The sequence below is a fragment of the Aotus nancymaae genome, unplaced genomic scaffold (genome assembly GCF_030222135.1).
Source record: "Aotus nancymaae isolate 86718 unplaced genomic scaffold, 86718_ANA_hifiasm-v0.15.2.pri h1tg000141l, whole genome shotgun sequence".
Taxonomy (NCBI): domain Eukaryota; kingdom Metazoa; phylum Chordata; class Mammalia; order Primates; family Aotidae; genus Aotus; species Aotus nancymaae.
In genome coordinates this window covers 1280234-1293298 of record NW_026988556.1, presented here as the reverse complement: position 1 = coordinate 1293298, position 13065 = coordinate 1280234, and positions in this window count along the sequence as shown.

Below are 13065 nucleotides of genomic sequence, written 5' to 3'. Positions count from 1 at the left end.
TGGGACTTCCCAGGGACGTGGGCACTGAGCCAGCTAAAAGTGGGGCTCTATTTGTCCTACTTAGCTCCCCAACACAGGGACTATTTTGGAATAAGATACATCAGTCCCTGATACAGTGCCTGGCACAGAGCAGGACACAGTAAATCCTCCTCCTCACCCTGCTTGACCCAAAAACTAAGTGTATAAAACCTGAAAGGTAAAGACTCTTCCTTTGAGAAAACATGCCCATGTGGGCTGCACCTGCTGGATGCCAGCAATGCTTTAGCGAGAAGTGTGTGTGCGCATGTGTGCATGTAGTGTGGGTTTGTATGTGCACATGTGTGCATATGCGCTGGGTGTGGGCTTGCAAATGTATGTGCATATGTATGCATGTGGGCTTGTGTGTGCACGAGCATGCACAGGTGGGGGGCGTGTGAGAGTGAGGAGAGTGCCAATGTAGCTACACACGGTGCTGTGTTGCCAGGTGCTGTTCTGAGCATTTTACACCCATCAGCACATTTAATCCTTCCCATCTTGATAACTCAGGGACTGTCACTACCACTGTAACCATCGTCATCATTATCTTGACTTTTGCCTGTTCAGCTTGTGGGGTGTTTGAACTGAGAGGCATGGGGGCTTAAGAATGTACACAAGTTCACTCAGCATACACGACAGGGACAAGGTTCCAACCCAGGCAGTCTGGCTCCAGGTACAGAGAATGCACTTGGTCACGTGACTGCTTGGCACCCATGCTGGTCCGGAGATACCTATGTGAGGCATCCCCCAACTCAGCACCAGCCATTCCTGAGAACGTGGGTCCTGTGGAGGGACAACAGGCAGAGGTCACAATACTAACACGAAGGGAAAGCTGCTGCCGCCTGGGACCCGGTGGGTGAGACCAGTCGCCCCTGACCATAAGTGGGGCCCAAGGGGCCATTCATGAGCCTTGAGCACAGGGGGTGACCCTGCTGCAAGCTTGGCCTGCTAGCTGCCTGGGGCACCTCTGAGAAGCCAGTCTGAGGAGGCTCTGGGGCTCACCACTGACAGTGTCCTGGCCTTTCCACCAGCCCAAGTGTGGCCTGGGCTGGTCCAGGGACACTGAGCCCCTGCTCTCCCTCACCTCAGTCAGGGCTCAACAACTGATGCCCAACAATGGGCCGCATAGGTCCACAGATGTGCCTGTGTAGCTCGTATGATGTTTGAACCATTTTTAAATTAGTTATTTACAATCAAGAGATTTTATACATAAATCTGGATTCCCAGCTTCTCTTAAAAAATCCGGACGTGGTGACACCAGGCCTGAGTTCCATAAAAGCAACAGTTGCAGAGCGCAGTGGCATCTGTGATAGCACACACACGGCCAGTTCTCCGCAGTCCCCACCATCCCCTATCACTTCCAACCTAGCCCATGCTCCACTCATGTGGTCTTGCCAGGTATTCATTCAGCTCTTCTGCTTTGACCTCTAGGGCACAGACTTGCCCCAAGGACACTGGGGCCAGGATAAGTAGGAAAGGTAGCAATGGGAAGTCACACCTTTCGGGACCAGAGGCCTCTGCTGGGACCTCAAATGGGCCGGCAGAGGGCACCCGGGAGGAAATGCCCACAGGCAGACAGTCCCGTGAGGGGAGGGGCTGGCCTGGCAGTGCACCTGGTGCCTGCTGCCTGCCTCCTGCCTCCATCCGCACACACACACACGTCACCTTTTCTCCAGCTCTGCCCACTGCTTGAGTGGCATGAATCCGTCTGCCTTCGTGGGGCTGGAGTGGGCGGGGCCTTCTCCCTAGTACCGCTTTCCTCTTTAGTCTGGGCAAATTTCTTACTAGCCCTCAGAAGAAAACTCAGAAGTCCTCCTATGTGAGCTGCCCCAGACCCTCCCTTCACCTTTCCCTCCACTGTCACAGCCCTGACTGCCGCTACTCCAGACAGCATGAGGACACTCCCCCCTGCCGGGTTGCTGGCCTGCCCAGGGTCACATGCTGGGCTTGCAGCAGAGGCCAAAGAGAACCAGTGAAGGAGGGGACCACACTCTCCAGGGCCGCCTCCCATCCCGACTCACAGCTTTCAGCTCCACCCTCAGCTCACAGCTGACTGAAGGCCACAGTCAAGGAAGATACTCCAGGGAAAAATTCCAAAATTCTCTCTGGAGGCCTGTGGAGCATGGGTAATTCCACCTAGCCATCTCTTGACTCCAGCCCTGCCTGCTGTCCCATCTCCTGCCCCTAGGACCCCTGCTGTTGGTCTGTTTATCCACCTTTCCATCACCCCTGTACTTTGTGCCTGGCCCTGCTTTAGGAATTAGAGAGCTGCCCCGAGGGCCATAAACATATAAATCCCCCTGGGGCCTCCCCTGCTGCCTTTAACACCATTCTCAGGATAAAGCCTAAACTTGGCAGGCAGGCAAGGCCCTGCCCCACTCCCTCCTCCAGCCCCTAGGGGTGCAGAGCCTGGGCCAGCCTGCTGTTCACACAGTGCCAGCACATCCAGGCAGCTCCCAACCCCAACACAACCACTAACTCTCTGCTGCCCCATGGCACCTTCCTGGCCACTTTCCCAAAACAGGGCTGGAAGAGCCAGGAAAGGGGCATCCACAAGGTCCTGGGCACTTCTAGAGAGAACAGGTTCAGGAGGAGGTGATGTCTGAAATCAACGTCTTAAAGATGAGCAGGAGGCAGGCAGGCAGGCGGGGTTGCAGGGCACATGACAGAGGATCATGGGGGTTGGAGGGCAGGGGTGAGGGGGCATGGTTGGCAGCACCCTGTCCGGGCATGGTGGGGCTTGGGTAGGGACACAGGCGAGTAGATGATGTTCAAGGCCAAAGGTCACAGAGACAAAGATTCTGGATCTGCACCAGTATTGGTCTGCTGCATATCCTGGCTAACCCACTGAGGAGCGGAGTTGCCTCCCTCTCCTGGGGCTCAGTCTCTGCATCTATGAAATCTATAAAATGGGATGATCACACCTGTCTTTAGGGGGTGCTTTGAAGGTGAGACTTCCCTGAGGCCCAGCCCCCAGGCACCACTAGGCCGCAGACTGGCCCCACATTCCCAGCTGGCCACTGGGAACCCATGGAAAGGAGCTGTCAGGAGCTGTGGGAAGGCCTCATTCCAGCTCGGCCTCCCAAGAGGCTTCCTTCCCTGCAGCCCTCCTGTGGAAGGCACCAGGTCCTGGGGCTTCTGGGCCTGGCCTCCACATCAAGGGCCCCACCACCCCTCCCCCCAACCAGAGTCTCTCCAGGGGAGGCTGGCAGGGCCTGCCCCCTCCTGGGTGAACTCCCTCAGCCCTCCTGGCACACTCGGAGGGGAGCCTTGCCAAGAACTAGTTCTAGTAGGTTTGTCAGCTCTCTGGAACCCAGCCTTCGTGTGGGTTCCTCGAGGTCCCAGCCCATGCTCTTCACAGAGCACTGGCTCTGCCACTGCAGGCAAAACTGGCAGAGGCTGCCTCTCCTCTTGATGAACCTGCTGCTGGGCATCCTCTGCCAGCATCCCCCTGGCAAAGCCATCCCTCACTTCCCTCCCCCAGAATCCCACACGGGAGAGGAAGCCCAGGCAGAGCAGTCTGCTGGCTGCAATCCTCGTCCTCTATGACCCTGGACACTGTCCCTAGCCTCTCTGAGCCGGGTTTCACCACCTCCCAGGGTGTGAGTGTCCACAGGAGATCTACCACACTAGGCACCGGGCAGCAGGTGCTTTGAAATGTGGCTTTCTCCGGAGAGAGATCCAAGATGGCTGATCACTAGCAGCTCAGGATCGTAGCTCCCAATGAAAGCGCAGAGAATGAGAGGATGCCACGCTTTCAGATGAATTTTTGTTGCTCACAGACCAGGAGATTCCCAGCAGAGGAGCCCCACAGGTCACCAGGGCGACTCTTGTGGCTGGTGCGGCAGTTTTGCTGGCACCTCAGCGTGGCAGTTCTTGGTGCAGAGTCTAGAGATCCCCGGGCAGAAAAGCACCATCAATCTTCACACCGCTGTTTTGGCCGGCTCAGTGGATTGCTCAGATTTCAGCGCTGGGAATCAACAAGTTGGACGTCCGCTCAGAGACCTAGTTAGAAAGTTGGTAATTACAAAGATGACAGAGGGATAAATATATAATGAAGGGAAGAAACCAGCCTAAAAAGGCAGAGAATACTCAAAATCAGAATGCCTCTCCCTCTACAGGGCATTGCAGTTCCTCATCAGCAACGGAACAAGGCTTAATGGAGAACGAGTGTGTTCCATTATCAGAAGCAGGTTTCAAAAGGTGGGTGATAAGAAACTTTTGTGAATTAAAAGAACTTGTTCAAACCCAATGCAAAGAAACTAAGAACCTTGAAAAAAGGCTTGACAAAATGCTAACAAGAATGGACAATTTAGAGAGGAATATAAGTGAATTGATGGAGCTGAAAAACACAACACGAGAACTTCGCGAAGTATGCACAAGTTTAAACAGTCGAATTGATCAAGCAGAAGAAAGGATATCAGATGTCGAGGATCAGCTTAGTGAAATGAAACGAGAAGACAAGATTGGAGAAAAAAGGATAAAAAGGAATGAGCAAAGTCTCCAGGAAATATGGGACTATGTGAAAAGACCTAATTTACATTTGATAGGTGTACCTGAATGTGATGAAGAGAATGAATCCAAGTTGGAAAATACTCTTCAGGATATCATTCAGGAAAACTTTCCCAACCTAGCAAGGCAGGGTAACATTCAAGTCCAGGAAATACAGAGAACACCACAAAGATATTCTTCAAGAAGACCAACCCCAAGGCACATAATTGCCAGATTTATTAGGGTTGAAATGAAGGAGAAAATACTAAGGGCAGCCAGAGAGAAAGGTCAGGTTACCCACAAAGGGAAACCTATCAGACTTACAGCAGATCTCTCAGCAGAAACCCTATAAGCCAGAAAAGAGTGGGGACCAATATTTAACATCCTTAAAGAAAAGAACTTTCAATGCAGAATTTCATATCCAGCCAAACTAAGCTTTACAAGTGAAGGAAAAATTAAATCTTTTGCGAACAAGCAAGTACTTAGAGACTTCACCACCACCAGGCCTGCTTTACAAGAGCTTCTGAAAGAAACACTATACATATAAAGGAACAACCAATATCAGCCTTTCCAAAAATATATCAGAAAGCAAAGAGCATCAACACAATGAAAAATTTACACTAACTAATGGGCAAAACAGCCAGCTAGCATCAAATGGCAGTATTAAACTCATATATATTCAAATTGGATAAAAAGCCAAAACCCATCGGTATGCTGCATCCAGACCCATCTCACATGCAACGATACACAAAGACTCAAAACAAAGGGATGGAGGAAGATTTACCAACCAAACAGAGAGCAAAAATAAACAAATAAATAAAAAGTAGGAGATGCAATTCTCACCTCTGATAAAATAGACTTTAAAGCAACAAAGATCAAAAGAGGCAAAGAAGGACATTACATAATGGCAAAAGGATCAATGTAACAAGAAGAGCTAACGATTCTACAGATCAACGAGACAGAAAATTAACAAGGACATCCAGGACTTGAACTCAGACCTGGAACAAGTAAACTTAATAAACATTTATAGAACTCTCCACTTCAATACACAAAACACACATTCTTATCAGTACCATATCACACCTATTCCAAAAGTGACTACATAATCCTCAATAATTGCATAGCATTTCATAGGTTTAAATGAAATATTGGTTGGCTGCTTGTTTGTTATTTTCTTCCCTTATTCCTTCCTGTCTACATCATTAAGTATAATTATTGGTATAAAAGAGATTTTCAATACCCATTACTAAACTGCATTCTAGCCTGGGCAAGAAAGCAATACTCCCATTCTCTCTCTCTCTTTCTCTTCCTCTTCTTAATTCTTTTTTTTTCTTTCTTTCTTTCTTCAAAAAAAAAGAATTGCTTAAGATGTTTTTTAGATCCTTAATTCCAGGGGAAGAAGTCATGCCAAACAGTTTAAAGACTCCTGACCAGGTCTGGTGGCTCATGCACAAAAAAAAAAAAAGAACGAAAGAAAGAAAGGAAGAAAAAATGAAGATATTTCCTTTGACTACTTACCAAACCCATCATTACACAGATGAGAAAAAGAGACCCAGAGAAGTTAATGACTGCAGAGGTGGCCAATTAAACCAATAGCCAAAAGAGACTCCATAAAAAGACCCATACCAAGCTATATTACACTACCTCTAGTGGTGGCTGCTAAAAACTGAAATGCTGGGTAGCTCACGCCTGTAATCCCAGCACTTTGGGAGGTTGAGGCAGGTGGGTCACCTGAGATCAGGAGTTCAAGTCCAGCCTGGCCAACATGGTGAAACCCATCTCTACTAAAAATACAAAAATTAGCCAGGCATGGTGGCAGGTGCCTGTAATCCCAGCTACTCAGGAGGCTGAGGCAGGAGAATCACTTGAACCCAGGAGGCAGAGGTTGTAGTGATCCTGGACAAAAGCAAGACTTTGTCTCCAAAACAAAACAAAACAAGAATACAAACATAGACATACATGCTGTGCCTATTAAAAACTGTGTAACTTCAGCTCTGGGCTTCTTTTGCAACACAGACCATCAAAAAAAAAAAAAGAAAGAAAAACTGTGTAACAAACTGTTAACGTTTGTTTCAGTGTAAGGGAATTTACTTTTCACTGTTAATAGGGGCATTGACTAGTCATCAGAGGCACCTAAAAAGCCACAGAAAAAACACGGCACATCTTCTTAAATGAGCAAATCTTTACTCAAAGATTTAAAGGTAAAAATTATTTTTTTAAAACAGTTAAGGTCAGGTGCTATGGCTCACGCCTGTAATCCCAGCACTTTGGGAGGCTGGGGTGAGCAGATTACTTGAGGTCAATAATTTGAGACCAGCCTGGCCAAAATGGTGAAACCCCTTCTCTACTAACAATACAAAAATTAGCCATGAGTGATGATACACACCTGTTATCCCAGCTACTCAGGAGGCTGTGGCAAGAGAATCACTTGAACCCGGCTGGAAGAGGCTGCAGTAAGCCAAGAACACACCACTGCACTCAGCCTGGGCGACAGAGTGAGACTCCGTCTGGGGGGCGGGGGTAGGAAACCAAAAAACAGTTAAATGTAACCCAAAACATCTTATACTTTATAAAGCATACCTATAAAATTCAAAATTTGGCATGGCGTGGTGGCTCACGCCTATAATCCCAGCACTTGGGAGGCCGAGGTGGGCAGATCACCTGAAGTCAGGAGTTCAAGACCAGCCTGACCAACATGGTGAAACCCCATCTCTAAAATAAAAAATAAAAAAAAATATAAAATTTTGATGCAATTTTAAAGATAAAACACTAAAAACAATTTCAAAAGTACTACGCAGTTTGGCCCACTACACAGAACCATCCATGTTATCCCAACCTTCCCCTAACCCCCACCAACACAGCCTGTGGGGAGCTTCCCAGCCAACTGCCACAGCTTATCTGCACATTAAGGAACTTGTTTGCTCCCTGGCCTCTTGCTGAAGCTACCCATCTCTGCCCCACCCTTGCAGCACAATAGGAAAGACACCACACACCCCAGCCACTCCTCAACCTTGGGCCTCCCTTAGAGATGGCAATTAACTCTTCAAACTAGAGACACATACCCCCAGAGGTATACAAAGGCCTTCCAAATATAGGTACAACTGCGTTTTAAGGAAATTCACTTCTAAATCCCCAACCTCCAGGTATATATTATTCCAAAAACTGATGTGCCAACCCACCTGGGATTAACCAATCACTCTTCTCCCAATATGCTATTACAAGTATCAGTAACAGCATATTGCTCTCCTGTCCCTAATCTTATGTGGTACATTCCTCCAACCCTTCACATGACCTATAAAGAAATAATGTGATAGATTGTTGGTTTCTGTACTTCATAAATAAGTAAAACTTTCCTGTGTGGGTAACAAATCCCTTGGATGTCAGGTGGTTTCCAATTAATTGCATCTCACAAAATCAAAAAGACCTAACAAATTGATTCATTATTCCAATGAATTTTTATGATTACCACATGCTTTGTGGCACACAGGAATTCAACTAATAGGCCGGGCAAGGTGGTTCATCCTGTAATCCCAGCACTTCGGGAGGCCAAGGCAGGTAGATCACCTGAGGTCAGGAATTCGAGACCATCCTGGACAACATGGTGAAATCCCATCTCTACCAAAAATATGGTGGCAGGCATCAATAATCCCAACTACTCGGGAGGTTGAGGTAGGAAAATTGCTTGAACCCAGAAGGTGGAGGTTGCAGTGAGCTGAGATCGTGCCAGTGCACTCCAGCCTTGGTGAAAAGAGCAAAACTCCATCTCAAAAAAAAAAAACAGAATTCAAATAATAGAAACCGCTATAACGAAACTCTTGCCATTCTTATCTTTATTTTGTTAATTTATGGCTTCTCAACATTCACACATATTAAAAAGTTGAAATAGGAATAATAGGGACATAGTAGTACACACTTGTAGTCCCACCCAGAGCTACCCAGGGCACTGTGGCCAACAGTTCATTTGAGGCCAGGAGTCTGAGGCTGCAGTGTTGTGATCACACTTGTGAGTAGCACACCAGCCTGAGCAACAGCGAGGCTCCATCTCAACAACAATAAACAAAAAATAGGAATAAAATTGATGCCAAAAATATTTTTTCCAAAACCTTTATATATGCTAGCAACAATATTCATTCAGATTCAGATATATATAAACTAATTGAAAAAGGCCCACTCATCTCTTAAAAGGTAAATTTCCAATAAATTTTATCTTTTTTTTTTGAAACAGTCTCGCTCTGTCACCAGGCTGGATTTCAGTGGTGTGATCTCAAGTCACTGCAACCTCCATCTCCCAGGTTCAAGTGAGTTTCCTGCCTCAGTCTCCCGAGTAGCTGGGATTACAAAGATGGGGTTTCACTAGTTGACCAGGATGGTATCAAACTCCTGACCTCGTGATCCGCCCGCCGTGGCCTCCCAAAGTGCTGGGATTACAGGCGTGAGCCACCGTGCCCAGCCTAATTTTGTCTTTATATATAGCATTTGGCCAGGCACGGTGACTCATGCCTGTAATCCCAGCACTTTGGGAGGCTGAGGCAGGCCAATCACCTGAAGTCAGGAGTTCAAGGCCAGCCTGGCCAACATGGCAAAACCCTGTCTCTACTAAAAATACAAAACTTAGCCAGGCATGGTGGTGGGCACCTGTAATCCCAGTTACTCAGGAGGCTGAGGCAGGACAATCGCTTGAAGACAGGAGGCAGAGAGGCTGCAATGAGGTGACATTACACCATTGCACTCCAGCCTAAGCAACAGAGTGAGATTCCGTCTCCAAAATATATATACATATATTTATATATAATTCAAGTTTGATTATAGCATTCAAACTTGATCAAATATTCTGCTGAGAGAGAGCATTTGATTAACAAAATAAAAGTTTGCACTGATAACTGTGATCACGATGTAGTACAGAATCATTTTTATTTTTATTTTTGAGATGGAGTTTCACTCTTGTTACCCAGGCTGGAGTGCAATGGCGCGATTACAAGCAAGAGCCACTGCACCCAGCCACAGCTCTTAGAAGTTTGAATTTAAATGCATACACATACTTTTGTACCAAGAATTATGAAAAGGGTGACCACTAAAAGTCTAAACATAAATACTATAATCAATAGGATAAAATTCTGAAGGGGAAGTAGGATAGAAATACAACTTCAAAAAGAATAAGGAACACTACAAATATTCTGGCCACTGAAGAGCATGTTCTATTTTTTTAAACATATGAAAGTGAACACTTTCTAGGGCATAATGGGTACTTGTAAGAAAGAAAAATTATTAGAGAAAAAAATTTAAAAAGAGAATGAACAGCAAGTAATTATGGCATTTGCAAGCAAGAAATTATAAGCCAGAGCATTGGTTCATGACAGTAATCCCAACACTTTGGGGAGGCCAAGGTGTGAGGACCACTTGAGCTCAGGAGTTAAAGACCTCAATCTCTACTAAAATAAAAAAAAAATTGGCCTGGCATGATGGCTCATGCCTGTAATCGCAACACTTTGTGAGGCCAGGAGTTCGAGACCAGCCTGACTAACATGGTGAAACCCTGTTTCTACGATAAATACAAAAATTAGTCGGGCGTGGTGACAGGCCTGTAATCGCAGCTACTCAAAAGGCTGAGGCAGGATAATGGCTTGAACCAGGAGGCGGAGGTTGCAGTGAGATCTCGCTATTGCACTCCAGCCTGGGTGACAGCGAGACTCTGTCTCAAAAAATAAAATAAAATAGATAAATAAATTAGAATAAAATAAATTAGCTGGCCATAATGGCACACACCTGTGGTCCCAGCTTCTTAGGAGGCTGAGAAAGAAGGATCACTTGTGCCCAGAAGATTGAGGCTGCAGTGAAATACGATTGTTCAACTGCACTCCATCCTGGGCGACGGGGCAAGAGCCTGTCTCCAAAAAAAAAAAAAAAAAAAGATTTTGATAAAACATAGGATGGCAGCTACTTTGAGAGTGAGGAAGGAGGAAGTGATGTATGAAAGAGCTTCTAGAGTGGCTGGCACAATTCTATTTCTTAACCTAGTTAATGGTTATAGGAGTGTTCCTCTTCTAGTAATTAATTAAGCTAGACCTGGCCAACATGGTGTGCCTGTATTCCTAGCTACTTGGGAGGCTGAGGCAGTAGAATGGCTTGAACTCAGGAGACAGAGGTTGTAGTGAACTGAAATCACGCTACTGCACCCCAGCCTAGGTGGCAGAGGCAGACTCTGTCTCGAAAAAATACAACACACACACACACAGGATTTTCCCAAGAAGTCTATCCTCCTGAGAACCCATTTGCAGCACCTTAAGCATTCATGGTTCCCCTTTGCACGCAGTTTGAGAAACAGTCTGACAGGCCTGCTGCGGTAGGAGCCCACAGTTCCGCCAGTCTCTGGGGCTATCCACATGCTAATCCCTTGGGCACAGCCCTGAGCATGTGGGGGGTACCAGCCTCTTCCTGCAGCTGATCCACACTGAGCTGGACTAGGAGCCAGGGGACCACAGCCCAGGGAAGGGGTGCCTGTGCTTCTGCCACAAGCCGCCAAGGAGCTCAAGGGGTGCGATGGGATCCACGTGGTGCATGGCCACGTGGGCACACTGCTGGCCACCAACCTCAACAGCCTGCCCGAGGATGACCAGAAGGGCCTGGGCCACTCGCTGGAGATGCTGACTGCTGCTGAGGCCACTGCCTTGGAGCGCAACACCCGCACAGAGTCCACCAAATCCATATCCCTGCACAAACTTCGTGATGTGATCATGGAGAGTCCCCCTGGAGATCAAGGAGCTGTGACTAGACAGGGAAGCATTGTGAGTGTGAGCAGTGCCTGCCCACTGCCCCCTCCCAGGGTATGAGCAAGGGCAAGGACAGAGCTGGTCAGGGGGTCCCTCTCACCAGTCAGCGGGGACAACCTTGGCTTGGCCCTGGTGGCCCGCATCAGCTGCTCAGATCCCACTTTTGTCAGACGCTCACTCAGCATCTGACCTCTACCTTCATACAATCTGTTACTTTTATAAAAACAAACAAACAAAAATGCTAAGTATCTAGGGACAAGGTAAGGAGGGTCACTGGGGCCCAGGAGTCTGGGGACCAGCTAGGCTCAGGCTGAGCTGAAAGAGGCCGAGCAGGCCCTCCTCCCTCCCGGCTCCACCCAGCAAGCATCATCCCCTCCAGCTGACCAGGCACAAGGGAGGCCCAGCGTGGGCATCCCCTGCTGGCTGGACACCCCCGACTTCAGTCTAAGTCCTCCTGCATTTCCACCATATCCCTGCTGGAGGTCCAGGTGGAGGCAGCATCCCCACGAGGACAAGAAGGTCAATGTCAGTGAACAAGCATTCTCTCCATTTCACTGGTTCCCAAATGTGCCCAGCTTATCAAGAGAAATGACTGATGTTTCCTGGGGTTTTGAATGTGGAGTGTTCATGTGTATTCCTTTTTTAAAATTAAGTTATTCCTTCAGTAGTTTCCCCTTGGTTTTGTTTAACTGGTACTCACTATGAGTTTCTGGAATGGTCTGTTTACAAAGCAAGGCAGCTCTCAAGGAACTGGCAATGCTCCCTGACTCTGGCCTCTGGGGAGTGGGGACAGGGGCAGGTGAAGGGCAGGGCCAAACTTCAGGTGCACATGACCTGCTGCTGGCCCTGAGTCTTGGGGAGGAACAGGTGGGATTTTCCTTTATCCACTTTGCTTTTGTTCTTCGGCCAAGAGGGGTCACGGGAGTGCTGGGCACCAAAGGTGTCGTGGGCTCAGAGTTAATCAGAGTTGAACAAACTCTTCTGGCTGAAGAGTGACAGAAACACTTAGGACCAGATCTAGTTAACAGAATTTTATCATTAAATCACAGAAACTTTAGTGCAAAACAAAAATCACAAAATCTGTTTACTAGTAACTGCATGTCCTACCGGCTTTGCTTGCTGTCTCCTGGCAACCGGAAGTGGACAGAAGCATGGGTGCACAAGTGGCCTGAAGGCAGCACCCACCCCACACCCGGCAGACCCCTTGGCATGCCGCCCTCCACCAGGAAGCCAGAGGCCTAGGAGCTCACCACCCACATTAATTTGAAAAGAAAGGTCAAAAGGAGCATCTATGAGACGGGAGGTGGGGTACAGACTGAAGCAGCCCCTCAGCAGCCAGGGACATGCAGGCAACACAAGCAGGCACAGCGCAGCCACCACTGTCCACACACTCACACAAGCCAGGCCCGCGGGGCCTTCCGAGAGCTAGCAGGTCACATTCAGGCAGATGGCCCCCTTCCCACCCAAACCCACAGAACCCCGAGCAAGGCATCACCAGGAAAGATACGGGAAAGCCAAATCATGGTTGACCCAGGGACAGAGAACCCTTGGCCCCACTGATGTCCCGAGCCACCAGCAGCTGCTGCCAGAATCCTTGTGCTATTACAGTGGGAATTACATTATTGAAAAAGCCTAATCATTCTGGGCTTCTAATCTTTCAGTTAAAACTGCCTTTGTTTTGCTGCTTTGTATAGCTGAGAGGTCCAGGAAAGGGAGAGGGTCCCTGATCAGGGCAGGAGGCCACCTCAGAAGCCCAGGCCCACCAGTGCCCAAGCACATGTCAGAGCTCAGT